Source organism: Anomalospiza imberbis, chromosome 1, assembly GCF_031753505.1.
Source record: "Anomalospiza imberbis isolate Cuckoo-Finch-1a 21T00152 chromosome 1, ASM3175350v1, whole genome shotgun sequence".
NCBI classification, from domain to species: domain Eukaryota; kingdom Metazoa; phylum Chordata; class Aves; order Passeriformes; family Viduidae; genus Anomalospiza; species Anomalospiza imberbis.
The window spans coordinates 5,807,106-5,832,002 of NC_089681.1; the positions used below are offsets into that span (position 1 = coordinate 5,807,106).

General features: G+C 41.6%; 1 protein-coding gene and 1 long non-coding RNA gene across 2 annotated transcripts in view; one reads left to right on the forward strand and one right to left on the reverse strand.

Annotated features, from left to right (window-relative positions):
- Positions 1 to 6,142: 6,142 nt before the first annotated feature.
- On the reverse strand, positions 6,143 to 22,825 carry LOC137468604 (uncharacterized). The gene is made up of 3 exons (XR_010996055.1): positions 20,994 to 22,825; positions 10,929 to 11,062; positions 6,143 to 6,386 (listed from the first exon to the last, which is right to left on the reverse strand). It is a non-coding gene; the product is annotated as an uncharacterized lncRNA (long non-coding RNA).
- FAM135B (family with sequence similarity 135 member B) overlaps positions 14,666 to 24,897 on the forward strand; it is a 203,376-nt gene continuing 193,144 nt past the window's right edge. The window contains exon 1 of the mRNA XM_068180360.1: positions 14,666 to 14,887. The gene's annotated coding sequence lies outside the window, so the exon portion shown is untranslated. The remainder of the gene's footprint in view (positions 14,888 to 24,897) is intronic.

Genomic DNA, 24,897 nt, shown 5'->3' on the forward strand with positions numbered 1-24,897 from the left:
GTAAAAGTTGTGTGTGTGAGGTACTGCAGAGGCTGTATTTGCATTTATGCTGAAAGTGCAGTGCTGCACAAGGAGGTGTGTTTGTAAATAGTTCTGAAGCATCCCTCTGAATTACAGCAGTCTGCCAGGCTCCTGGTGGTGAGAAGAGACATGCTAAGGATGTGCAAAGGAGTTAAGCAGGATTGCTTCATCCCAGGTGTGATTCAGAGGTTTATGTGAGGCCATGAGTGACTTTTTAAAAAAGCATTCCCTCGAGCTGTCCCCAGATGGGAGGCGAATTGTCTCAAATGTTTAGAGACTGGCTGTTCCTGCAGCATGAGGGGTGATGATCAGAGGGATGGTGGCTTATAAAATAAATAAAGATTTTTTTACATGAGCAGATAGTGATAGTACAAGGGGGAATATTTTTAAAGTAAAAGAGGAGAGATTTAGATTAGCCATTAGGAAGAAATTCTTTTCTGTGAGGATATTGAGGCCCTGGCACAGGTTACCTTGAGAAGGTGCGGATGCCCCATGCTTGGAAGTGTTCAAGGTAAGGCTGGATGGAACTTTGAGCAAGCTGGGATAGTGGCAGGTGTCCCTGCCCATGGCAGGGGGTTTGAAACTAGATGATCTTTAAGGTCCCTTTCAATCCAAGCCTTTCTATTATTTTATGATTCTGTGATAACCCCTATTATGTTTGGAAATGTGCATGTCACTTCTTCTGTGAGTGTGAGCTCTGCCTCTCTACCAGAGGCTACCAATGGCTGGAAGTGATAGAAATCTCATATTTTTCACCTGAATGCAGGAAACTCAGTGTTTGGGGTTGTGGGAGAGGGGACATGTAATTGCACAGAATGTTTACAGGGGTGGAAGAAACAAAGGACAAGACTGCAGCAAGGAAAAGTGCAAAGAAATGAGAGCCAAGCAAGTGAATCTCATTTTTAATGTGCAAACATGTAGCCCTGGATGCTGGTCACTGTAACTCAGATATGCTTGTACCACCAGAGTATGTGTCAGTTTGGTTTGCTCTAGAGATCACTCTCTATTAGTGAATGTATTATTGGCATGGGTTATTTCCCACTGATTGCAGTGACAATTCTTCAATCTTGAAGTCTCAATGCGATTTTTCTTTTCATGAAGTTTCCTTTTTGCTTCTCAAGAAATATTAAGGAGAAAATAAAATGCTATGCAATTATGAACATTGGCAGAGATATTTAAAGTGAAAATAATCACAAGTTGCTTGTGGAATGAGAAAGAAAGGGTAAAAATTACCAGAAGAAAATTTTTATTTCAGGGACTGAATGATGAGGGATAAACTTGATGGTTTGTTTCTTATGTGCCCTCTAGTGTTCAGGAATCCTTTCCCTCTGGTTTGTGCTCATGTCCAAGGAGTTTTTTGAGCATGGGAAGTGAATTAAAAAAAAGGCAAAGTGGTTGAGTTTGTGGAAAAAAACTTTCTATTGTTCTTCACCATATAAGTTCAAAGGATTCAGTTTGTTTAATTGATTTGTCATATTAGAGAAACAGGAGGACAAATAAATAATCAATCTCATCTCCAGACTCATCTCAAATTTCTTTGTTGTTTTTAGAAACTGACAAAGTCTGTGCAAGTCTGTGAAACTGGAAAGATTGATATAATCAGAGATTGTTTTCCTTGTGACTGAAACAGATTTGTTGAACCTTCATTGGAATGCTCTGTGGTAGTTGAAAATGTTAATTTATGATAATTTAGAGCTTGAAAAATACAAATACAAAAATATTTTAGAAAACATTTTTTTTTTGAAACTGAGCTTAATCCTTAGAGCTAGCATTGTATTAGTCATCTTCTCAAAATATTTTTTAAGTTTCAAATTCAGGAGAAAAAGAGGTTTTACATAAAAAAATATTAACTTCTTGTAGGAATGTGGATCAAACCTTATTTATGCTAAATGTCCACTAAACCTATGTGTAACTGGATTAATTCTGTAATACCTGAAGTTATACTTGCAAAAGCACATACACACACATAAATATCTTGTCAATATGTCATTATGGACTAATTCATAATGTGTGCAAGTATACTCACATATTTAATATCTGTGTGCATTTGTATAAATTCAGTATATTTAAAGAAAATGTATTTGTGGGTGTATGTGTGAATGTATATATATGTATCTAATAATGTGCAATTCTAGGTCATTAAAATATATGGAGTGAGGAAACCTGGACTTCTGTATTGGTTTTGGAGCAAGGTGTTCAGCTGAGTTTCCCACTCCGGCACTTAAATAGTATTTAATAATATTTAATAATATTTAATAATATTTAATTGACTCTCAGCACCTCCTGGAAGCTGGGATATGCAATGCTGCTCCCTCTGTTCCAGAGGAGACCCTTTAGAGCTGACAGTGGCTCGATCCCCCCTTGCCTGCAGCCAGAGTCGCTGGACAGGCAGAGAGGTCACTGTCTGGGGTGAACACTGGTTCTGGTCTCCAGGAAAATCCCCTGGAAACTGGGAGGCCTTCAGGGTAGAATTCATTCTCCCTATGATGAAGTAGCTCAAAATGATTCTTAGCTCAGTTCTGATATTTTTCATAGCTACTGAAAAAGGTAGGCTGCAGAAAAACTCAAATGAGTGTCCTTTGAATGGCATTTTGGAGACCCCCCAGGTGTCTGCAGGAGAGAGAGAGCTCTTCTAAGATTGAATTCCCTGCCAGGTTTTATTTTCCTCAGGGCATTCAGTGAAGATCCTGCAGCAGGGCTGACCACATCACACAGTCCTGCTGTTTAGGGCCAGTATTGACAAAGTTTCCCTTTTCAATCCCTGCCTGAGCAGAGTCACTTCCAGCTTCTTGTGGGTGACAGATCATTACTCTGCACCCATAATAACTCTGTTTGTTCCTTGTGTCACAGCTATACCTCAGCAGAGCATTTACTAAAGTTCACCCTGAAATGGGTAATGATAGTGCTTGGTGACAGATCAGAGCTAAACAAAATGGTTTCACTTTTTTCTCCATTTCAGACAAAAATGCAGGTGGTGATACCTGGCCACATTAATGAATGAACCTGCTTTTGAATGGAAGGGAAAGGTACAGCTGCCTTCTGAGGACTGGGATCCTGGGGGAGCCCCTGTTGTTCCCAACAAGACAGGCAGGGTTGGAATGCTCTCTCAAGGTTTTCCCCACCATGTGTCCAGTGACATGCAGCACGCAGGTGGTTGTGATTTCTGTGAGGAGGCAGTGCTTGCTGTGGGTCTGTGCTGTGGCCACTCAAATATAAGAAACCTGTTAAAATCCAAACACCATGTGCTGGTTTGGCTTTGTTTCTGTAGATTGCAGAGGATGATGCGAAAACCTAATTAACATAGAAGGGCTGTTACCATCCCTTGTCCAATGCAAGAAGGGCAAACAAGGGTGTGTGCTCTGTGGTGGAAGCTGGACAAAACAGCAGATAAGGGTTCATCTCTTCTCAACAGAGAGGCTGTGAGAAGAACTTCTGCTGCTTTTCACCTCAATCTATCCCTCCTTTCTCTTTCATATCTCTCATATCTGGGCGTTGGCTGGGAACTGGGTCATGCAGTCTTTCAAGGCAGAGGGAAATGTTTACTTTTCCTTTTGTGTTGAAGAGATTGAGCTTCTCTCTTGCCCCGTTTAATTTCAGAGCTGGGTAATGAAGTCAATGCTATTGCTGTGTTTGTGACTGGAGAAGAAAGGATAATAAAAGGAATGTGATGTAATGCTCTGATAAATTCCATTATTATCTTTAGCCTCTTTTCCTTTTCCTTTTTATTGGCCTGACATGTTCCTGCTGTGCCAATCTGTTAGCCAGGATGTTGTCACTGAGAAGTACACAAACATACAATCTCTGCTTTTCATTTCACAGACTGAGTGCAAAGCAGGTTACTAAGGGAAGATTTGGAAACCTGGGAAAGTGACTTCTGTAGTGAGACAAGTCACAGGCATCACAGTAAAATACAGAGAGTCTTTAGCTCAGTTCCCTGCTCCAAGCAGAGTCAGCTGTGGGGCCAGTTATGACTGGACTTTATTCAGTCCAGTCTTGAAAATTTCCAAGGATGAACACCACACAACCCCTCTGGACATCATGCTCCACTGCTTGACTGTCCTCAGGGGAAAATGGTTTGAATCTCTTTCATTTAAGTTTGTGCCTGTTTCTGGTTCTCCTTCCATGCACCACCATAAAGAACCTTTTTCTAACTTCTGGATGATCTGTAACTGTCCATCCAAAGCAGTGCCTTACCGAGGCTGAAGAAACTGGTACTCTCCTTACTTGGAAAATGCTTCAGATTCCTTCTTCTCAGTGGTCCTCTATGCTCTGCTTTATCCAGATTCTTCTTGTACTGGGGGGACCAAAGCTGGGTTCAGTATTTAGGTGTGCTCTGAAGAGCACTGAGGCAGGGAGGGATAATCTCTTTCCTTTATCTACAGGCTGTAGTCCTGTTGGTACAGCCCTGGAGCCCATTGTCTTTGCTGACAAGTCTCATATCCCTCTCACTGTCCAGCAAGAACCCCTGAGCCTTTTCTGCAGTCCATCAGCCCCAGTGTTTCTTCCTTCCCAATCCCCTGCACCGAATCAGGGATTCTATGGGCACAGCAGTGTTTGTAAGAGCCATGTTTTGCAGTTCTCACTGGTTGCTGGATCTATAGATAACAATATTATGGATGTTTTGAGATGTTGTTGCTGTGGGTAGTGCCTCATGCTCCCATCTGCACGGTCTGTGTAGGCTGTGGTGTGTGCACGTGGAGTTTTCTTTTAGCATTTAGGTGGCAGGAAAGACCATAAAACACACTCTGGTAATGGAGCTGTGCCCAGGGTTTTGGCTCTGTTCAAGGCTTGGTTGCTGCCTGTGTGTGTGGGAGTTTTTTTCTGTTAGGGTGGAATGGGAGAGGGGAAAAAAAAGATGTTTCCCCTGGCTTCCCCCAGATCTAGAAAGCTGAGAAGGAAAAGGAAAATGTCCTTCTTTCTGTCACATGTGCAGCCGGCCTTTGCAGTCATTCCCCAGACTCTGACCATGCTCAATTATGTAAGGTGCTCTGCAGCTGTTCCTCAAGGATAACAGGGGCAACCTACAGGCAAAATTCTCAACAAAAAGTTTTCTTTTTATTCCCTTTGGAGATGGACAACATCTTTTCTTAACATTTTTGGTAAGAGTATGTAGAAGAATATTCTGCTTTGACTGAACGCTGAAGGTGAGTTTTGCTGGTGGGGTTCAGTTCACTGGGAAATCAAACCCCTCTCTGTTCCTGTCAAGCCTCCAGCTGAGAAGCTACTGAACACAAACACCCAGATCCTTCTATCTTTCATTTATATGTCAATATCCTGGCAGTTTGGTCTCAGTGTTAAAGACATGCTTACATGGCTGGGACATGCATTGAGTCCATTGCCATCCTCCCAGATCTGCTCCAACTCCACATCTCCTCAGTCTTTGTTCTCCCCACTGAGAGAAACCATTTGGTGCCTTGTGTTATCACTGACTTCTGTTGTCATATGCTCAATTGAGGCATTAAGAGGAGGAAATGTTTTTGAACTATTTACCTATGAACTTCAAGATAAATCTTATTCTCTGGCAAACCTCTGAAGTCCTGCAGTTGCTCTCTGCACCTGTGGTTCACCTCTTTAGATGTGTAGTAATTCTCATGTCTCTTCAATAAAGAATACACTTTAAGAAGAACAGCAGAGGTCTACACAGGTGCTGAGACAGAGTTCCTTGATTTTTTATCTACTGTAGTATCTTTCACTTTTCTTTGAAGTACCATAAACCCAAGAGCATCATATAACTGGCATAGTCCCCTTTATGAAATTGCTTAATGTTCAGTTGATTTTAAAGTTACAACACATGTATTTCATAAACATTGTTTGTCTGTCATTCAAAGAGAAAAGGGTTTTTGGCATAAACTCTACAAAGCAGGTTGGTTAATTTCTTCTGATTACCTTTTCTAGCCACCCAGAAGACAGGTAAGAACTGGTCCTATGTAGCCACAATCTATAGGATTTCAGAAGTCAGTAAGACTGTTCTTTTCAAAGCAATGTACACATCTCAAAAGTTTCTTTACTAAGCTCCTTCCTTCTCATGAATGACCTATTTGCTAAAAGCAAATATAAATGTGAGGTAAGGAAGTGTCCACCAGCAATCACTATCATTACCTAGGATGGTGGGAATGATGAAAAATATCCTATTCTGGTTTTGTTGTAATGAATTCTATTGAGCTGTGGTAAAAGGTAAGACTCATCAATCTGGATAATGAATTCTTAATTTGCTTTTCCCAAACTTTAAAATACTGTTAAGAGCTTGACTTTTCTCTCATCTTATTCCTTCATACCATTGCACTTCAACCTTGAGCCAGGGAAGACAAAATGTCTCAAGCAGTTTCCGTCTTTCCCATTTAAATGGGCTTTGGGGTGTCGTTGACCTAGAAGGAAAACCAGTGGTTGGAAATTATAGGTCAGCACTTAGGGCATCTTTAAATATGTGTTCAAATCTCAACCATGAAACCTCCCTCACTGCTCAAAGTTCTGGTTTACCACTCACTTGGGATTTGCCAAAAATTGCCATCCTGTGGCTGAATAATTTGTTGCATTCAAGAGTATTTTGGAGTCAGAAGCCTGCTCCCCTGTCCCTTTCCCACCTATAATATACCCTTCCTCAAGCATATTTAGCTTTTCTGCACCATGGTTTACCTAGCCACAAATGAGGATGGATGTTTCTCCTCTTCTTGCATGGCTGAAACATTGTGCTTATTGTAAGCAATGCTAGACGAGTGCTGGGTTCTGATATTTTTAAATAATCTTTGGTTCAGATATTTTAAAATAATCTTTATATGCAAACTCCAGCCAGTAGTTAGGTACTACTAGTACTGCCTGCCAGCTGGTATTTTGCATTATAAAAGACATATATTAAAAAAAAAATCTGAAAACCTCTAGGGAAGAGTCTTAAACAAACAAGCCCATCTGGCTGTTTAGTGAATTAATATGTATTTTAGGTGGGAGTGATACCAGTGAGTGTTGTTAAGGTTGTCCAGCATTTCTTATAGTAACACTCTAGCTTTTATTGCTTATCATTTTGCTGTATCTTAATTGCTTGGGCTGAAACATTTTATGCAGGGACATCTTCCTTGGACTGAATTAATTTGCAAAAACTGCAGCCAGAATAGTTTAGATATTTCCACAGAGGAATCTAGGAGAAATAATCAGTTTTGCCTACATTAGAAATGGGTCATCTGCTCTTCTTTGGAAGACTGTACTTATGTGCTTAGGAGCAGATATTCCAAAGAGAAAAGAAATTGCCTTTCTATTGTGTCCATCTCTCAGAATTTCTATAATAAGACAGTCCATAAACCTTTGAATAAACACAGTTTTTGGGTGCTCAGCTGCAGCTAGATACAAACAGCTAAGTTCCTCTGACATGTTGAATGCACTGGATGTTTTCCGGTCTGTGTCAAAACATAATTCTCTGCAACTTTCCTTCCTTTTTCTGTGATGATGTAGGTTAGGCCAGATCTAAGGTGGGACACAAGGTGGGAGATGCACTATTATAGATGTCAATGCACCACTCAAGGTGAGAGGAAAGCTTGCACTGTGCCCCAACTAAATGGGGGAGGAAGTTGCTGTTATGATTTACGGCACAAAATTGGCAGAGGAAAATGTAGGAGGTAACAAGGGGCCTAGAAAGAGACCAAGTGATTTAGGTTTAGGATACTGTAGGGTGACTGGGATGGAGGAGTGTAAGGTGTAACTATAGGTGTATGGCAATATGTTTGTGTGTGGAAGAAAAAGGAGGTTGCGTATAAAACCAAGGAAGAGGTTAGGAGTTGTTGAACAAAGGGGCAGAGATCAGGAATCTCTGAAATGCATGCTGGGAGCAGTGGAATTTGGGACTTGTTCATGATTTCATACAATGGTTGATGTCAGAAATAATTTCTTGACCTCACATCATCCCTGGCCCTGCCCAAAGCAGGAACAGCAAGAGGTTACAGAGCTAGAGATACAGAGGAAATATATACATCAGCTAGAGATACAGAGGAAAATATTTAATCAAATTTTAAATACTTCCAGTGATGGGGAGACCACAACTCCCTGAACAACCTGTTCCAATGTTTAGGGAGTTCAGCATTGACCTCCAGAAAATCTCAGCTGCTTGTGTGGGTGTCTCTGAAAAAGTCCAGGACTTGTTTTCCGCGCAAAAAATAGATGGCCGTGGCAGCCCTTTTGCAATAGGAGCATTTAGAAAAATATTGATTGGGATTCTGTGAGGTACTGCAGTAGAGAGCAGTGTTCTGCATGTCCTAGGGCTGCCTGCAAAATGATGTTTTGGACCTGTGCTGTGTTATTCACAAAATGCTTATTTTATTTGTGTTTTTTTGGTTTTGTTGTTCTTCTTGTTGCTGCTTTCTTGAACTTCTAATACTGCAGTAGTTCCTTCAAGTCCTATCAGATGTTTGTATCCTGTTAAACATTTGAAGTGTGCTTGTTTACTCTCTGTTTTCTATCCCGTATGCAATCTTCCCAAGCCCTGAATGAGAGAACTGTAACCTAGGGTTTCCCACTGCCTTCCAGGCAAGGGAAACACTGGTGGGTAAAAGTAGATTTTTGATACTTAAAGCAAGGCTGTTTACCTGGCAGGCTGTCTGTGACAAAATGCTCAACTAAAACTGAGTGGTAGAATGAACAAAATATTGAATGGATGGCAGCTGAATAAGGACTCTGTGGCTTGAGGACAGGATAAGTGCAAAGACTTGCAAGGAGAGGTATAAACTTTTTTTGGATGCAACTATTAAAACAAGCCAAGTCTTTATGATCCTTTTTTATACTATACTGTGTGGGTTTTCTGTGAAACACATACTTATTAAAATGATAAACCATACTTTTTCTAGTACTGTAGACTTTTAATTCTTCGCTATGGTACGTGAAAATACTGCATGATTTTAAATGCTGCATTGTTAAAAAAAACCCTGCATTATTTTAAAAAACACCTTTATACTGTGGAACTCCCTAAGAATCTATTTATTAGAAACATAAAATGTTTTGGAGATCATCTAGTTCCAAACTTCTTGCCATAGAAAACAATAACTTTCACTGGATTAAGTTGCCCAAAGCCCCTTCAATCTGACTTTGAATGCTTCCAGTGATGGAGCATGGGTGATGGAGATCTGACTGTCACTAGCTGCATCAAAATAAATATTGATATATTTTAGCTGAAACTTTTGGTTATATTTTTCTCAAATAGCTGTGTGAAAAGCATCTTTTGATCCCCTCTCCTGTTTTTCTCCTTCTTTTGCTTAACTGCTTCTCTGTTGTGTAGCATGAAACTGGATTATGTGAGACTGTGTAATTCACATTAGAGGGTGTTTCAAATCCTGCTATAGCAATATAGAGCATTTGCTTCCTTAGAGTCTTGCCATCTGAATGCTCCTAGAGCACACAGAGGATCCAGAAGTAATCAGAGCCCCAAGACTGAGAGTTCTGTTTGTTTTTCTGTGTCAGACTTTCCCTTTGGGTCTTACCCTTTCCTGAAATTATGAAGTAGAGAGAAATAGCTCCTGGAAACTGTGTTGCAATCAAAAGGTAGATTCAGCCTCTCAGTTCACTAAAAGAGAAGTTTAACTTTGTCCATTACCTACAGAGCTGCTCTGTTTCCTGCTTCTATTCTGGAGCACACATTTATAGCCCTTCCTTCTTCTCCCCAGCCATGGTGTGACCTGTTACACACCCACGAGGAGCTTTCACAACGGTTTCCTGCACAAGCTGTGTCCCAGAGCTTGAGGAAAGCTGTTACAGTCGGGATGAGATCTCTGCCCACAACCACTTGTGTGCTCCAGGTGGAAGCCAAGGGTTGTGGTCTTTCCTTGACACGAGACACACTCAGTCCCTTGTTCAGTGTGTGTGTGTGTAAATCATAAGCTTTTGCCTCATCATGTAAGGTTTTATGTGCTGATATTGGGGTGTCAGAGGAGTCACAGAATCATAGAGTGTTAATGAGTTGGAAAGGATCTTGAAGATCATCTGGTCCCAGCGCCCCTGCCATGGCAGGGACACCTCCCACTAGGCCAGGTTGCTCAAGGCCTTATCCCACCTGGCTTTGAACATTGCCAGGGTTGGGGCATCCACAATCTCCCTGGGCAACCTGGTCCAGTGTCTCACCACCCTCACGGAAAAGAATTTCTTCCTAATATCTAACCTAGATTTGCTCTCTTTATACCTATTACTCATTGTCCTGTTACTACAATTCCTGACAAAGAGTTCCTCTCCTTGTAGGCCCTCTGTAGTGGAAGACTGCTTTGGATTCTCCACACAACCTTCTCTTCTTCAGGCTGAACAGCCCCAACTTTCTTATCCTGTCTTCATTGGAGAGGTGCTCCAGGCCTCTTGTGAACTTTGTGGCCTCCTCTGGACTTGCTCCAACTGTTCCATGTCCTTCTTATGTTGGGAGCACAAGAACTATACTCAGCACTCCAGTTGGGATCTCACAGGAGCATAGTAGAGGGGAAGAATCACCTCCTTTGACCTGATGGCCACGGTCCTTTGGATGCTGCTCAGGATTCTGTTGGTTTTTCATCAGCCATCACCCCTAACTTCTTCTTCTCAGGGCTGCTCTGAATCACTTCTCCACCCAGCCGGTCGATGTGTCTGGGATTGCCATAACCCAGATGCAGGACCTTTTATTTTGCTTTGTTGAACTTCATGAGGTTTGCACAGTCCTACCTCTCCAGCCTGTCCAGGTCCCTCTGGATCTTTCCCTTCCCTCCAGCCTGTGGCTGCACTACAGAGCTTGATGTGGTGAGTGAATTTGCTGAAGATGCCTCCATCCCACAGTCCATGTCACTGATCAAGCTGTTGAACAGCATCAGCCCCAGTGCTGACCCCTGAGGGACTCCACCCATCATTGGTTTCTATGTGGAAAATTTGCTGTTGGCCACAACTCTTTGTGTGCATCATCCAGCCAGTTCCTTATCTACCAAGTGGTCCATCCATCAAATCCATGTCTCTGCAATATGGAGACAAGGATGCCATGTGGGACAGTGTCAAATACTCTGCAGAAGTCCAGGTGGGTGATGTCTGTCTCTCTGGCACATCCACCAACACTGCAGCCCTGTCAAAGAAGGTCACAAAATTGATCAGGCATAAATAGGCAGTAAGAAGTTTGTAGTTCTAAGCTTATTTCAATTATTTTAAGAGCTTTTTAATTTAACCCTGCTCTTAGTATTTGTACAATTGCTATTACACTCCAGCATTGGTAGTATAGAGTAACAGACCAAAGTGGAGACTACAACCTGTAGAAATGTTTACCAGCCCAATTGTGTGCCCTGCAGCATGGACTGGATGCTCCAGTGAACATTTATTAGTTATCCTGCTACCTAATGGGAATATCTGTTTCAGGTTATTATTAAATAACTCAAAGGCTCCACAGAAAGAATGCAGAATATACATTTTTCTGCCTATGATGGGATATAGGACACTAAGCCTGTCCGAGGATGTCTGTACCATAGGGATTGCAGCCAGTCTGAGAACATTCAGCAGCTAAGCAGGCACTGAGGCATCCTCATTGCTGAAACCTCAGTCTGCTGTGGGGCTAAGATGGCATTTAAGAGACATTTCCACAAGATATGTTTGCATTTAAAACTTTGTTGACAGGTATCAGGGCTCAGATGGCTGGTTTGGTGGGATAGTTCTGAACTGGGGTTAGGGATGGGATTTACCTTTGCCTCAGGATATTGTAGATTAAGTGATCCCTCATTTTTTCCTAGCTACAGGGAGAGAAAATGAGGCATAAGGGAGAATGTACCTGATTTGCTTTAGAAATCTGTGTTAGGCTGAGTTGATTCACCTGTCTTTAGTATTTAAAGCAAAAAATTAATAACAGACATGGCTAAACATAGATGCCTAGAGCTATCTGAGATGCCCAGAGGGGTCTGTAATTCCTTAGCAGGTCTGCAAGACATAGGTTTTAGCTTTAAAAATTAATGCTGTGCTTAAAAACACAGTCTTTCCTCTTAACTCTGTTAAATACATCTGTGATGTGTCCGTCCTCTATTGAATCATAGCTACTTATGAAATCAGCCTGCTTTACATACTGTAATATCACTTTTCTCCCCAGTGAACAATGCAAGTCATATCAGTCCCACCATGCAGGACCTTCTTGAATGACTGAGGGAAAATGAAAAACTATTTTACCTTTTTTTTTTTTTTTTTTTACTTTATTTTTTCCCCTGTGCTTTGTTAGACTTTTGTCCTCACATGGGACAGGTGAATGCCCACTCTGCAGGGCAGAGAGGTATCAAAGCCATTTGTTTTAGTGGACTCTTCATCTCATTTGAAGTGGATTTTTCCTCAGTGTTGCAGATTAGAACTAGCAAGAGAATTAAGGTGGGCAATTCCTCAGTGGTATAACATAGCCACGCTGAGCCAAAGAACCTGAAGACAGAGGACGACTCTCTCCTGCTATTCTCATGTGTCTTCTTGAAATCAGAGATGCAGCTTCCAAAATAAAAGCCCCAATAAGCAGACTTGGAAAATAGAATCTTACAAACTGGTTACACACACCTCAGCAGGTACATTTTTCAGTACACATCCTGATTTAGCAGAAATAAGATCTGTCTGTGGTCTCAGTGATCTACTCAGAATAACCATGGGTTTTGCTGTCAGCTGGTTAATCATGGAATGGGTGATTTAGATGTGCTCACCATCATTACTTTAATGAGATCTTCTTGCCCTGCATTCAAAATTACAGCAGGGAATCTCCTGGGCCACACATGCAGCAAATATTTTTTAGCTCTTGAGAAGGGTTTCAGGGTCTTGTATAATTTTACATTCATTACATTTTTAAAGATTAAAATAGATAACATATTTCTTATTTCTTTTTAGAGTGCTAGAAAGTCCCTTTGAGTAAGCTATTCCATATAATCTCTGAGCAGACATCAAAACTGTTGCCTAAAAGAAGATTAATTTAAAAATCTTCAGGGATAAGGTTTATAAGATACTTGGAGGCTGTGAAATCAGAAGTTACTCCAAGGAGGTCTGACAGTGTAGGCTGGCTGGCACTTTTTCCTCCTCAGTCAGGTAGTTCCAGTTTCTCCCACAGTCATGAGATATATAGAAAATGATTTTATATGAACCAGATTATGACTCTGCAAATGAACACGGTGTGGAGACACTGTCTTCTAGAATATCTTGAGAAATGCTGCCAACAGCAACCATCGAATCATAGGATTGCTTGGGCTTGATGAAGGGACCTTAAAGAACATTTCATTCCAGCCTCCCTACTATGGACAGGAACACCTTCCACTGAACCAGGTTGCTCCAAGCTTCATTCAACCTAGCCTTGAAGTCTTCTGGGGCTCGTGCATCCACAGCTTCTCTGGGCGACCTGTTCCAGGGCCTCACCACCTTCACAGCAAAGAATTTTTCCCTACTATCTTACCCAAACCTACTCTCTTCAGTTTGAAGCCTTTCCTCCTTGTTCTGTCACTACCTGCTCTTGTAAAAAAGCTCTGTCCATCTTTTTTTGTAGGCTCCCCTCTTCTATAACCATTTATCCAGGTTTGATACTTTAATAGGAAATACCATCCAGTTCATTTTCTTGGTGGCTCGAGCTCATAAACTCATATCATCTGCAGCATTCAGGTTGCAAGCAGAGATCTGGCAGCAGGAAGCAAATCCCTTTAGAAAGTTTCCACCAATGATTTTTCTTTTTTTTTTTTTTTCAGTATTTTCTAGACAGGGTTTCACAATGTCCTGCAAACAGTACCAGCTCCTGAAAGAACTGTCATGGCTTATATGCATTACGTAGCTTTGCACTGACATTTTGGGATGGAAGTGACATTTGATTGTTGTGACCTTGTTGTGTCTTGTGATGTTCCAGTGCAAAATGAGAGCCTCACAACATGCCTCTTTGGTAGATAAATGGCAGCTGAATGCCTTGATTTCACATGTCTCTCTCGGTTAATACTCTGTATTTTGTTCCTGTGGCAGTCCATTCACCTGAGGTCTTTTTCCTTTCTTATTTTCAGATCATTAGACAAAGGCAAAGTTCAGCTTCTTTGCTTCATGCATGAAAGAATTAGTGTCCTGTGCTGTGTAAGTGGGTTCCTTTCTGGAAGGTTTTTTTCTCATTGTTTAGTGGTTAGAGGTAGTTCTCTATCACACAAGGAACTCACTTCTCAGGCTATTTCCCTATGCAAAAAAAAACCTTTTCATGAAAAGACAGTAATTTTTAAGTCACGACTTAAAGGCAAAGGGTTGGCCTTTAGTTTAAAAAGTAAAAAGTTTAAAATTGCATCACAGCAGCAACTTTGAAAGTCATTCCCTTCCCCAGCTTTGCTGTTTTATTCAGTTCTTTATAAAAATGCAAGAATCTCCCTAAAAAAAGAAACTTCTCCCTCCTGGAAACTGGTGTTTGACCTTTGCAGGGCAGCGCGCTCTCTGCCAATAAGTGCAAAATGCAAACATTTTGGATGCATCACTCCATCTGTTTTCCCAGAGCCCCAAAACCGTGCCAAGGAGTGACCTCCATCCTCCTGGCTGCCTCTTTCCCTATGGAGAGGGGCTCGGGGGTGATGTCCCTGTGCCTGTACATCGAGGGCTGCTTGGCAGCCATGGGTTCGAGCAGATCTGGGTGCTGGGGCAGCTGTTGCTCTGAGCGGTGCCGCCGCCGAGTTGGGTAACCATGGCAACAGCATCACCGCCAGCATCCTCCTCCTCCTCACTCGGCTCTCCTCCTCCTCGGCATCATCAGGAGCAGCAGCAGCAGCAGCAGCCCTGGCAGGAGCCAGAGCCCGGCAGCCGAGGCTGCAGCCAGCTGCTGCCAACCCCTACCCGCACCGGCACCCGGTCACAGCCCCGGCCCCGCTGCTCCCGGGGGGGATAGGGCACAGGGAGCTGAGGGAGCTGCACTGCAGAGGGATCCCAGACAACCCAGGTAAGAGCTGTGGGGCTGCTCACAAACTCCCCGGGATCGATGTGCTGTGTGCCTGGCTTGTGTTTGTGTGCGAGTGTTGGCTGCGAGTTTTCCGGCTTGCTCCTTCCAACAGCAGTGTGATGACAATTCCAGGCAAGTGTGTTTTCCAGCTCATGTTCCCCATCTCTGCCATACTGTCCCTCTCTCTCCTCCACCCAGATACATAAGGAATAATAAATAATGTTCTAAAAGGTTGTTGGAAAAGGGGATGGTGGGGGGTCAATGTGAGCAGAGTGGGGAACGGCTGCGCTTCTAAAATAAAAGTGAGCAGCAGCAGCGGAGCAAAGGTTGACGTGGTAATTAATAACCCTTAAAGAAAAAAAATTATGCGACAACGGACTTCTGTCTCTACCCACTCTACAAATAAATCTCTCTCATCATATTCAGCAGAGAGCTGTAAAGCAGAGAGGTATATGAATAGACAAAACTAGAAACCTCACTGTAGTCCACAACTGTCAGATTCACCTTAAGTGCTTTAAAACCAGACTAAATTAATACAGTATCAATGAAGTCATACCTGAGAATGTGTGCATGTATAGAATCGCAAAAATACTGCTCTTAAACCTTTACACCTCCTAAGAAATAAATAAAATTATCTTAAAGACGTGTGTCTGATGGCCACACAGTAAAAGATGCTCACATCATCTGTTGCGAGAAAGCATGCAGTGGGTACATTTCAAAAGGTTGAAAGAATAGTTCTGATCCAAAAGCACATGAGGACAGTCCTTGTCATTTTATAAACAGAAGAGATACAAAGCTGTGGAGTGTCCTTGTGCAGGCAAATAGATGTGGATGAGTGCTTATGTCTGAGGAGCACGAAGGGAGGGACAATAAGAAGTTAGTTTAAGCCAAGTGTTTAAGCTGTGAGTGTTTGCTGTGTAATGACTGCAGAGAGCTCTTTCCACTTCCACAGAACTATTTTTATTTCTTTGTTTGTTTGTTATTGTCAGCAGTAAGGAGAAAGAAATCTGACGCTGCTGCTGACTCTATCTCCTTCTCTAAAACCCTGTTCTTTCTCTCTGGTGTCCCTTGTCCTCCCTAAATCATCCTTGTCTGTGTAGCTGGAAATTCTTCCTTAATTCAAACAAGGGGATGGTCTGTGTATGACCCAACACAATTACTCGTATACTTGTGTGTATATATATTTATATATACATATGTATATCCTTGTACATAGGTTAAGAGGCACCTGTCTCTCATGTTCAATCTGACTTAAAAATCCAAGTGGTTTTTGGTCCCAGTCCTGCATGTTTTGCTACATCTGTAGATCCTCCTAAAATCAGCAGGAGCTGGAATATAATTTAAGTTTATAGGTATAGAACAGAGGGCAGAATTGCACCCACCTTTTCTCTATGTTTACAAACATTCTCCTCCTGCAAGCTACAGAGCAAAGAATTTGGGTAGGCAGGACCTCATGTCCAGTTCTTATGCAGAAGTGCTGTAAAAATTACCTGGGCATTATTTTCCATCCCAAGGGAAATTGATAAGGTAAAGGATAGAAAAAGAAAATATAGACAGCTATTTGGAATCAGTGCTTCGATTTGAAAAATAATTTCTTGAGGAACTTGACCTCATCACAACAGGTCTTCTCTACAAGGGGCTCTTTGATCTATGGTAATGACAGTGCTCACAGACACCAAGTTTAACTGAAGAGAATGATTTTGAATACTTAGATTAATTAAATTAAAGCACTGTAGGGCTACAGTCCTTAAGAGTCTGGCCACATTACATGGTGTATTTCTGCATGAGATTTGGTGTTTGCTTCAGATTCAGAGAATATTTAAATCTTGAGACTTCTTTGCAGTGACAGAGAAGGAATAAAAGTGTGTGTCAAAATGCCTGTAAAAAGAGCATAAACCTGATCATGTGTCTGACACTTAGACACCAGTAACAGAGCCACAGTCCTGTCTACATGTGTTGCAGAGATGTACAGTGCATAATCCAGGGGCAGCTCAGTGAGGCGCAGAGCTGTGACCCTCCCATCAGCACAAGCAGATGATTGAAGGTCAAAGGGCTCTGGGTATTGCACATTAACACTCTGCAAGTATTCCTGCACAGTCTTGCTTTGCTGCTAGAGGTGGGCAGGTGATTATGGAGAAGCCAGAATTCATACATGGACTTTTGATAGCTACAGGGCTGAAAACTTCTGTTAGAAATGACACTGGGTAAGGCAGGGAAGCTTGATGTTTTCATGAGCACTGCTTGGCCACAGAAATCCTCTATGGAGGGCTGTTCATGGAAAGTCAGGGCACTGAGGCTGATATCAGTGGAAACAGCAAGAATGTTCCCCACCTCAGATATCTAGTATTTAATTCTCAGTGTCCCCCAGTCCTGCAGCTCTTTCCATTCCTTAACCTCGAAAGCTGAGGAGAGATTTTTTTTCATTTTGCCTTATGGTTATTTGTATTATATTTTATGAGTTTAGTAATGGATGGAAACACAGTCTTTTGTTTTGTGCATGGCTGTTAAGAGCTGCTCCCTCAATGCTCACTTATTGTTCACTAGCACCGTTCTAAGGGAAAAAAATTATCTCATGATATAACTAAGCATCTTTTAAAATCTTGCTTGCTAATTTTCATTAGTCACCCACTGTGGCTCTCAGAGCTCCGAAAAAAGAAGACTTATACAGTAGTTTGCTGTTCTAAAGTCAGCATCTGCCAACAGGTTGAGGCAGGAATTGTGGAAATGCTGTAGCCAGAGTTTGGGTGTTTTTTGTTGTTATTGGGGTTTTTTGTTGTTGTTTTTGGCTTTTTTTTATTTATTTATTTTTTTTAATAAGGAAGGTGCTTTTTTCCAGATCCTGCCCTGTAATAAGCTGGAGCAAAAGATGATTTGAAGAAGAATGTTGTACCTTGCCTTTAGTTTAACAATACTATTCATTTTATTTTGAGCCTATGTGTACACTGCTGTTTATTATTCTATTCAGTTATCACTCTCTGATATTTTCCCTCTTGCATTATTATATTTTCTTCCTTTACACTCTATTGTGATTGGCTAGGTTCACTGTTTTATAAGACAGACACAACCATGGAAAATTTTTCCCAGTGAGGAGGGGGACGATGGGATCTTTACATTAGAAACTGGACACTGCTCTGTCTGTTTGGTTCCTTTAAAATAATGTACCCAATCTGAACTTGATGCAGAAATAACCTTTTTTTGCCAGTTTTCATCTTCTTGCAGAGTCAGACTGGTCTTGGCAAGTTCTCTTAGGTCTAAATGATACCCATGATGATGCAATGGGAACCTTTGTGTCCACTGAGCAGACACCCCATCAGGACTCAGGAAGATTTTAATTCTTTCCTGGTCTACTGGCTCAGGTGGCTTGGGTGGCTTTGCTCTGTAACCCCTGGGGTCCATCACTTTCCTTGCTCATGGTCTGAAGCCTTCTTCCCCCACTGGTGAGACAATCTGAGTGTCTGTGCCTTCCCCCCAGCAGAGCTCTGACAGAAGTGTGTCCAGGGGCACAAATAGTGCAGGTGTCTCACTTTGTATGTGTTTCTTCTGGTCTCCCCTGTACCCAGTTCCCTCCCTTGCATGCTGGTAGTGCCTGACATGCTGCAAGAACTTCAGGGCCTGTGATGTAGCACAACCTCTGCTAACACTGCTCCAGGAGGGAATGGGCTGAAACCACCTGGGCAGTTGTGGCTGTTGGGTTGATCCTCCTTCAGAAGGTCAGCACCGTGACATGCCTCATCTCAACTTATTGGGAGAGTGAGTCAGAAGCTGGCTTCCTCCAAATGTTCCAAATCCAAGAGGATATGATTTTATTCTCTCTCTAATCCTATTATTAGTGCCTGCAATATTAAGGACTATGTTATTCAGCAGTTTTATTTCTTCCCTGTTCCACTGCTGCAGATGGAGCATCCAAACAAAGTGTAAAAGGAAGAATTTCTTAATTTTGTACACTCAGATGCCACTGACATCCACGTGCTGTCCCACATTGAAAGATAATACCTTTTGGGGAGAGAGGGGAAGCTCTTTCTGATCCTCCTGCAAATCTGCCAGAAATCTCATGGCATTGTTGCTTCTCTCTCAGGTTCAGACATGCCTTGGTGTGAATTCTTTTTTTCTGTAGCCCCAACACCTCTGACCTTGGTATGTTTGATGATGTGGTGGTTTCACAAAGATTATTTTCAGTGGTCACTTAGGGACTCACAAATTTACTTCTCTTACTGCACATGAGGCACTGCAGGTAAATGCAATATCCTGATATGCTCTTCCTACCTGTTGTGTTTTCCTCATCCTTAGGATCATGGGAATAGGACAACACAAGCAGTACTTTGACCTTTTCCTGGTATATATACCCACCAAATTCTAGATTTTGTAGTAGTATACCTAGAGTGTATAAGTGTATATATATATATATATATATATATATATATATATATATATATATAACTTGTATCTAATATTAATATTATCATAATTCCTTTTTATTTGTTCTTAGCTATGTGGTGTTGTCATGGACAGCTAAGACCTTATGCACTCTATTGGAATTTAGAAGTGAAACTGCAGATATCAAGCAACAGACTTGTACTGAAAATGCATAGCAGTGGTTTGACAGTAAATTGATGTTTGTCTTATTTGCATGTAAACTTCAGACTCTGGTCACTGGCTTTTGAGGATTCACAGAATGCAGCGCAATGACAAGTGGGACTTTCTTTTTGTAACTTGGCTTGGTAGGGACTACCTGTGCTATTAGGAATCTGATGCCACCATTTAGGAGCCAGGGGAGGACTAGGCTCTTTCTTGGTCCAGCTAGTTGGGCAAAAGTACCTCCCCGTTGTATTGCTGTGCAGATCTGCATGACTGGGAAGGAACCTGGTTCTGCATCATCTTCTAATGTGTAATTTTGGTTTCATTGTTGACATTACATTTATTTCTGATGCTGGCCAGCACAGTTCCATTACTGTGGCAAGCACAACTGGCATCTACAACACATTACATTTTTATGGCCCTAAAGAACGTGGGTATTATTTGGAGGATGTGGCTTGAGTGAAATGTTGTTTGTATCTTGGTCAATTTGTCAACCCATACTGCCAAAACCATTGTGGCAGTAGGAAAAGCAATCCTGTTATATGAAAATGATTTCTTAAAGAACAGAGCAAAAGGACCAGGATTTCCATCCACTGAATCCTGGACAAGAGAGGTGTTTCAGTATGAAAACTTCCATCTCTGTTCAATTATCTCCTCCTTTCCATTCATAGACTCTTATTCTGCTCAGTGGCTTTGACTTGACCTCATTGCAGGGAGATGATGCCTATAGATGATGTAACCTCATATTCTTGCTAAATAGGTCCTTAACTTGTAAGTGTCAGCTTTGAGGTGTCTGCATGAAACCTCTGATTTTATTTGCATTAAAAAGTCTCACATTTGTTTCAGAGGTGATGGGGCAGAATGGGGCAACATCCACTTTTGGGAGATTGCATCTGTTTTTGTGCCACTTTTCAGGATTTGTGTGCTCTAAAAAAAATTTGGATTCTTACTGATATTTTAGTTTCTGTAGAGGACTCTGGGCTACAGGTTTTGAGCTGGCAGTCTGCCACTACCTGTAGCAAGTGCTCTCCCTCTGTATGATTGAGCACCTGAGTGCTGCAGGTACTGGCTCACATCTGCACAGCTCTTCTGCACTATTAGAGCCCCACTACCCCACGTCACAGGACATGAGGATCTCTGTGGGACAAGGCAGATGGATTTCATTAGAACTGAGCAGTGTCTGCTGCTGCAAGAATCTTTTCTTACAGGCGCTTACAGAGTACACTGCCCTGCATAATAAACCTGTTCTACACCCTGCAGTCACACAGCACTATTTATTTTCTTTTCTTTTCGTGCCTGTCTTGGTTTAAAGTCTCAGCTGAAAACTCCTCTTTTCTGTCTGTGCCTCATTGCTTTCTCTCCGTTTCCCTCTCCCTTTGCAGCTGTGTTTAGGCTGAGCTGTATGAGGGTGCAGTTTGCCACGGTAGATGTTAGAGGAAATAAAGTCTCATTGTGTGATGTTCTAGAGTGCTTTGCTCCACAGCCACCCAGCCCTTGCACCACTGGAAGCTGTGAGATGTTTGCCACTGACCTCAGGAACAGCAGGAGTCATCCCCATGCACAAAAGTCTTTTCAGAAGGAAAGATAATGCACAAGGAGAGCTTGTTGTTTGAGAAATGCATGGAAGCTTGAACCCTCTTGGTTGAAAAGCTTTTGCTGGCTGCCATGGATGGATTAAAGTCAAGCTGCTGTTTTAGCCTGGGATGTCACAACCACCTGAACATTCCTTGTCTTTGCCTGGGGAACCAGGCAGCAAAGTCAGGGGCATTGTGAGGCAGAAGAGGGCAGATAGACATTACTTCAGCAAGGTTACTCTTTTTTGAAAGAAGCCTATATGGATGAATGGATGAAATGGAGATGAATAATAATTCCAGAAGGTTACATGAAAAACCCTTAGATGTGTTCTTTCTTTTATGGTGGGGAAAGGAGGAATAGATTTTGGATTGCATCAATTCATTTGGATTGCTTCAATTCTTTTGGATTGCATCAATTCTTTTGTCTGAAGAGGGAAGAAAGATTGTTGGAAAAAAAAAAAAAAAACAGTGAAGAATGATCATCAGACTTCTGCTAATTTTTAGTAGAATTGTAAATTAGACCTTGTTTTCTTTAGGTGCTTTGTGTTGGTAGTGGGTGACATTAGTGCTTTATTAAACTTGCTGTGCTGAGGAGCTCATCGGTTTAGTGCAGCTAATAATAATACCCTGATGGAGAAACAGAAGGTGGGCTAGCTCAGCATCAGACATCGGAGTGCAGAAATAATCTCTGCTAGTTGAACTAAAAATACACACCAGCATAACCCTATTGCCTAGAGCAGCACATGCTGAAGCCACTTTGGACACTGGCAGTGGGGGGAATGGCTTCCCTTTGTTTTTGGCATCTGCTGGATCTGCAGTGCCCTGTGGTGATTCGTTTGTGTGACTGCCTAACGCTACCTTAGGTGTGCAAGGGCCCTCAGAGCAAGTTAATTAATATCCTTGGAAAGTTAATCATTAACTAGATTCATAAACAGACCATATAGGGTGAAATGGGCTGCATCAGATGATTTGTTAAGCCAGTTTGTCCCAGAGTGGGACTTTGTGATCATGGAATCACCCAATGACATGGGAGCGACCAGCAGCAGCGGCTAAGATGTAACCATGGCTACTCTGTTCCACTGCTCCCTGCTCCTGCTTGGGGACAAACAGCAGATGTCAAGATTGCTGCTGAATTATAAACCCTGGAGTTATTGCAGCACAATGTGGTCAAGGAGATTGATCTATTTTTTTCCTACCACCTCCCAGGGTTTACCCAGCCTCTCCACTTGAACTCTACATGGGTGAAATTCAGTTTAGCGTGTACACGTTTTTCTGCTACGAGTTTCAAAATCTCCATGACAATAAGCTAAAAGTGGCATAGATGTGGTGGGGATAGGGTACCCTGAAATAGGTTAGTTAGATGAAATTAGGACACATCTAATGCCAGCATCAGCAGTGCAACATGGATATCTGCTGCATTGTCAGATGGTAGATCAAAGGTGAGGAACGCCTTGTAGATGAATCACAGAATCATAGAACAATTTAAGTTGGAAAAGATCTTTAAGCTCATCAAGTCCAACCTCTTACCCAGCTGAGATGAGGAAAAGTGCTCAGTGAAAAGAGGGAGTTAATTGACTGTGTTGGGCACAAGTGATGAGACATTGTCTCCAGATAAAAGATACAAACACAAAGTGCTGAGACAGTGAAGACAAGAAGCAAGGCCTGAATGCTCTAATTTGAAATTCCTGCATTATGTGTAATAAAACCCAGCTGTGGTGGGGATTCCTTCACTTGTTTGAATACTGAGACCTGTGTCTGGGATAGGAATGAACAAGGATATGGCTGTAGCTACTTTACAACAAGTTTTTGTTTTGTTTTGTTTTGTTTGTTTTTGTATTTTTGTTTGTTTGTTTGTTTGTTTTCTTTTTTTTCTTTATTACAACCAGGAGATCCAAGGACATCAATCTCCTTTGTGTCTCCTCTGGGACTCTTTGGAGTTTGAGGGTTCAGCTGGAGACAGAACAGGCAAAGAACAGAGTTTTTTTCTCTTGGGATAGATGTTTCTTGTGTGGACTTCTCTGAGTTGAGGTTACCTTAATAAAGGGAGCACCAGGAATGACAAGCTTTCTTGCCTGTCTTTCTTCGCCAGTCTTAGCTTCTTTCTGGGACTGCTATTGTACTTACCCTCTGATGAAGTGAACAGTAAAAAGCTATTTTTGTTCGCAGGATAGTTTCATAGGATAATTCCAGTAGGAAGGAACATCTATTCCAATCACCTGCTAAAATCAGGGTCACCTGTGGGGTCAGACCAGTCTTCTTAGGGTTTTATCTAGTCCAGCTTTTTATACTTCTATTACAGAAAGTGAGTGGCCTCTAAAATTTTCTGAATTGTAAGGACCAGGGTCATCAGGAGCTTTCAGAGGGAGTTTTGAGAGTGAGGCAGGAGGTCTGGCAGCACGTGCAAAGAGCATTTCCATGAGGACTTCTGACCCTGGAGATATCCAGGGGAAGCTGGCAGCAACTCTGAAAGGAGAGTGGTCTGCAGGGCATGACAGAGGTGAAAATGAACTTATCAAAAGCCTTCTTGGGCTGTCAAGGGCAGGTTTATTCCTCAGCATAAGTGGCTTCCTTTGGGGACTTGTGGAATACGCAGCGCCAGGGGGAAAGTGCTGATGTTTGGAGACCTTTTACCATACCTGAGATAACTCAAGGCTTGCAGGATGGCGTTTGGAAGAATCATCTTGTTCAGCAGCAATAATCACCAATTACTAAGAAAAGATCACCTTACTTAGTCATTTCCCACTGCTCTCATCTTCCCACCAAACGCTCTGTTTATAAAATCTTTTCTTTCAGGACCAGTGCCACTGATAATCAGAACCCTTGCATCACAGGAACATTTTAAAAAGAGTTTAAGGGGCAATTATATAAATGTTTCCTCTTTTGTAAAACAGCTTGGGACTTGTAAACATATTAAGTCCAGATATTTCTAAATAATTCATGATGATGAATTATTTACTTGTGTAAGCTGTGTTTTAAGTAAGGAAATATTTTTTCCTAATATGAGGGAAATAAAGATATTTTGGATAATTTTGAAAGAAGTAGCTGCCTTTTCACTCTTTTGCTTTTTTGTGTTCCAATTGATTTTTCTTATGAGTGTGTTCTTCAGGAGTGGCTGATACCAGGTCTGTAGTGTGTGAAGGTGACTTCCTCAGCACCAAAACCCACAAGACTTTTCAGCGGAATTAGGCTCATCAGAAATCAAGGAGTCCACTTCATGTTGTAGATGTGTGAAGGGCACATGTTAGAACTTAAAATTTTAGAATCATTGTCTATTTTCCAGATGAAATTTAGGATAGCAACTTCAATCCATGTCAAGTAAAGTAAAGGTGAATGCTGTTAATATGGAGTCCTTTGTATGATGCTTTTGGGTTTGAGCCTTATTTATGAGATTATTTTGAATTTTGTCCCTTATATATACACACATATATATAAAAATACATATATATATATATTTATATATATATATATATATATATGGATAATTCTGTTGCATTTTCTTTTCTCTCCCCTTCCTTTTCCTCCCTCAACAACAGATGATTTTCAAGACAGCATGAATGAAACAAAATGTTGGCATGGTCTAGCTGAATTTCTTGACAAGATAAACATTAAGTTAAATGTGAGACATATGCCTTAGTGTGTGACTGTAATTTTATAGGTTCTTTTATGTGTTATGGTTGGCAACAGAATCCCTGTAGCCTATTCTGGCTAGAAAGAACAGTATTTCTTAGTCTTAAGACAGATATGTGATTTAAAAATCTGTATATGCTACCAGCTATACTGTGTGAGTGCTGCAGGGTATCTTGGTTATAAGTACTGTCCATTCCAATTCATCTCATAATCAAAGATGTTTATTCAACCATG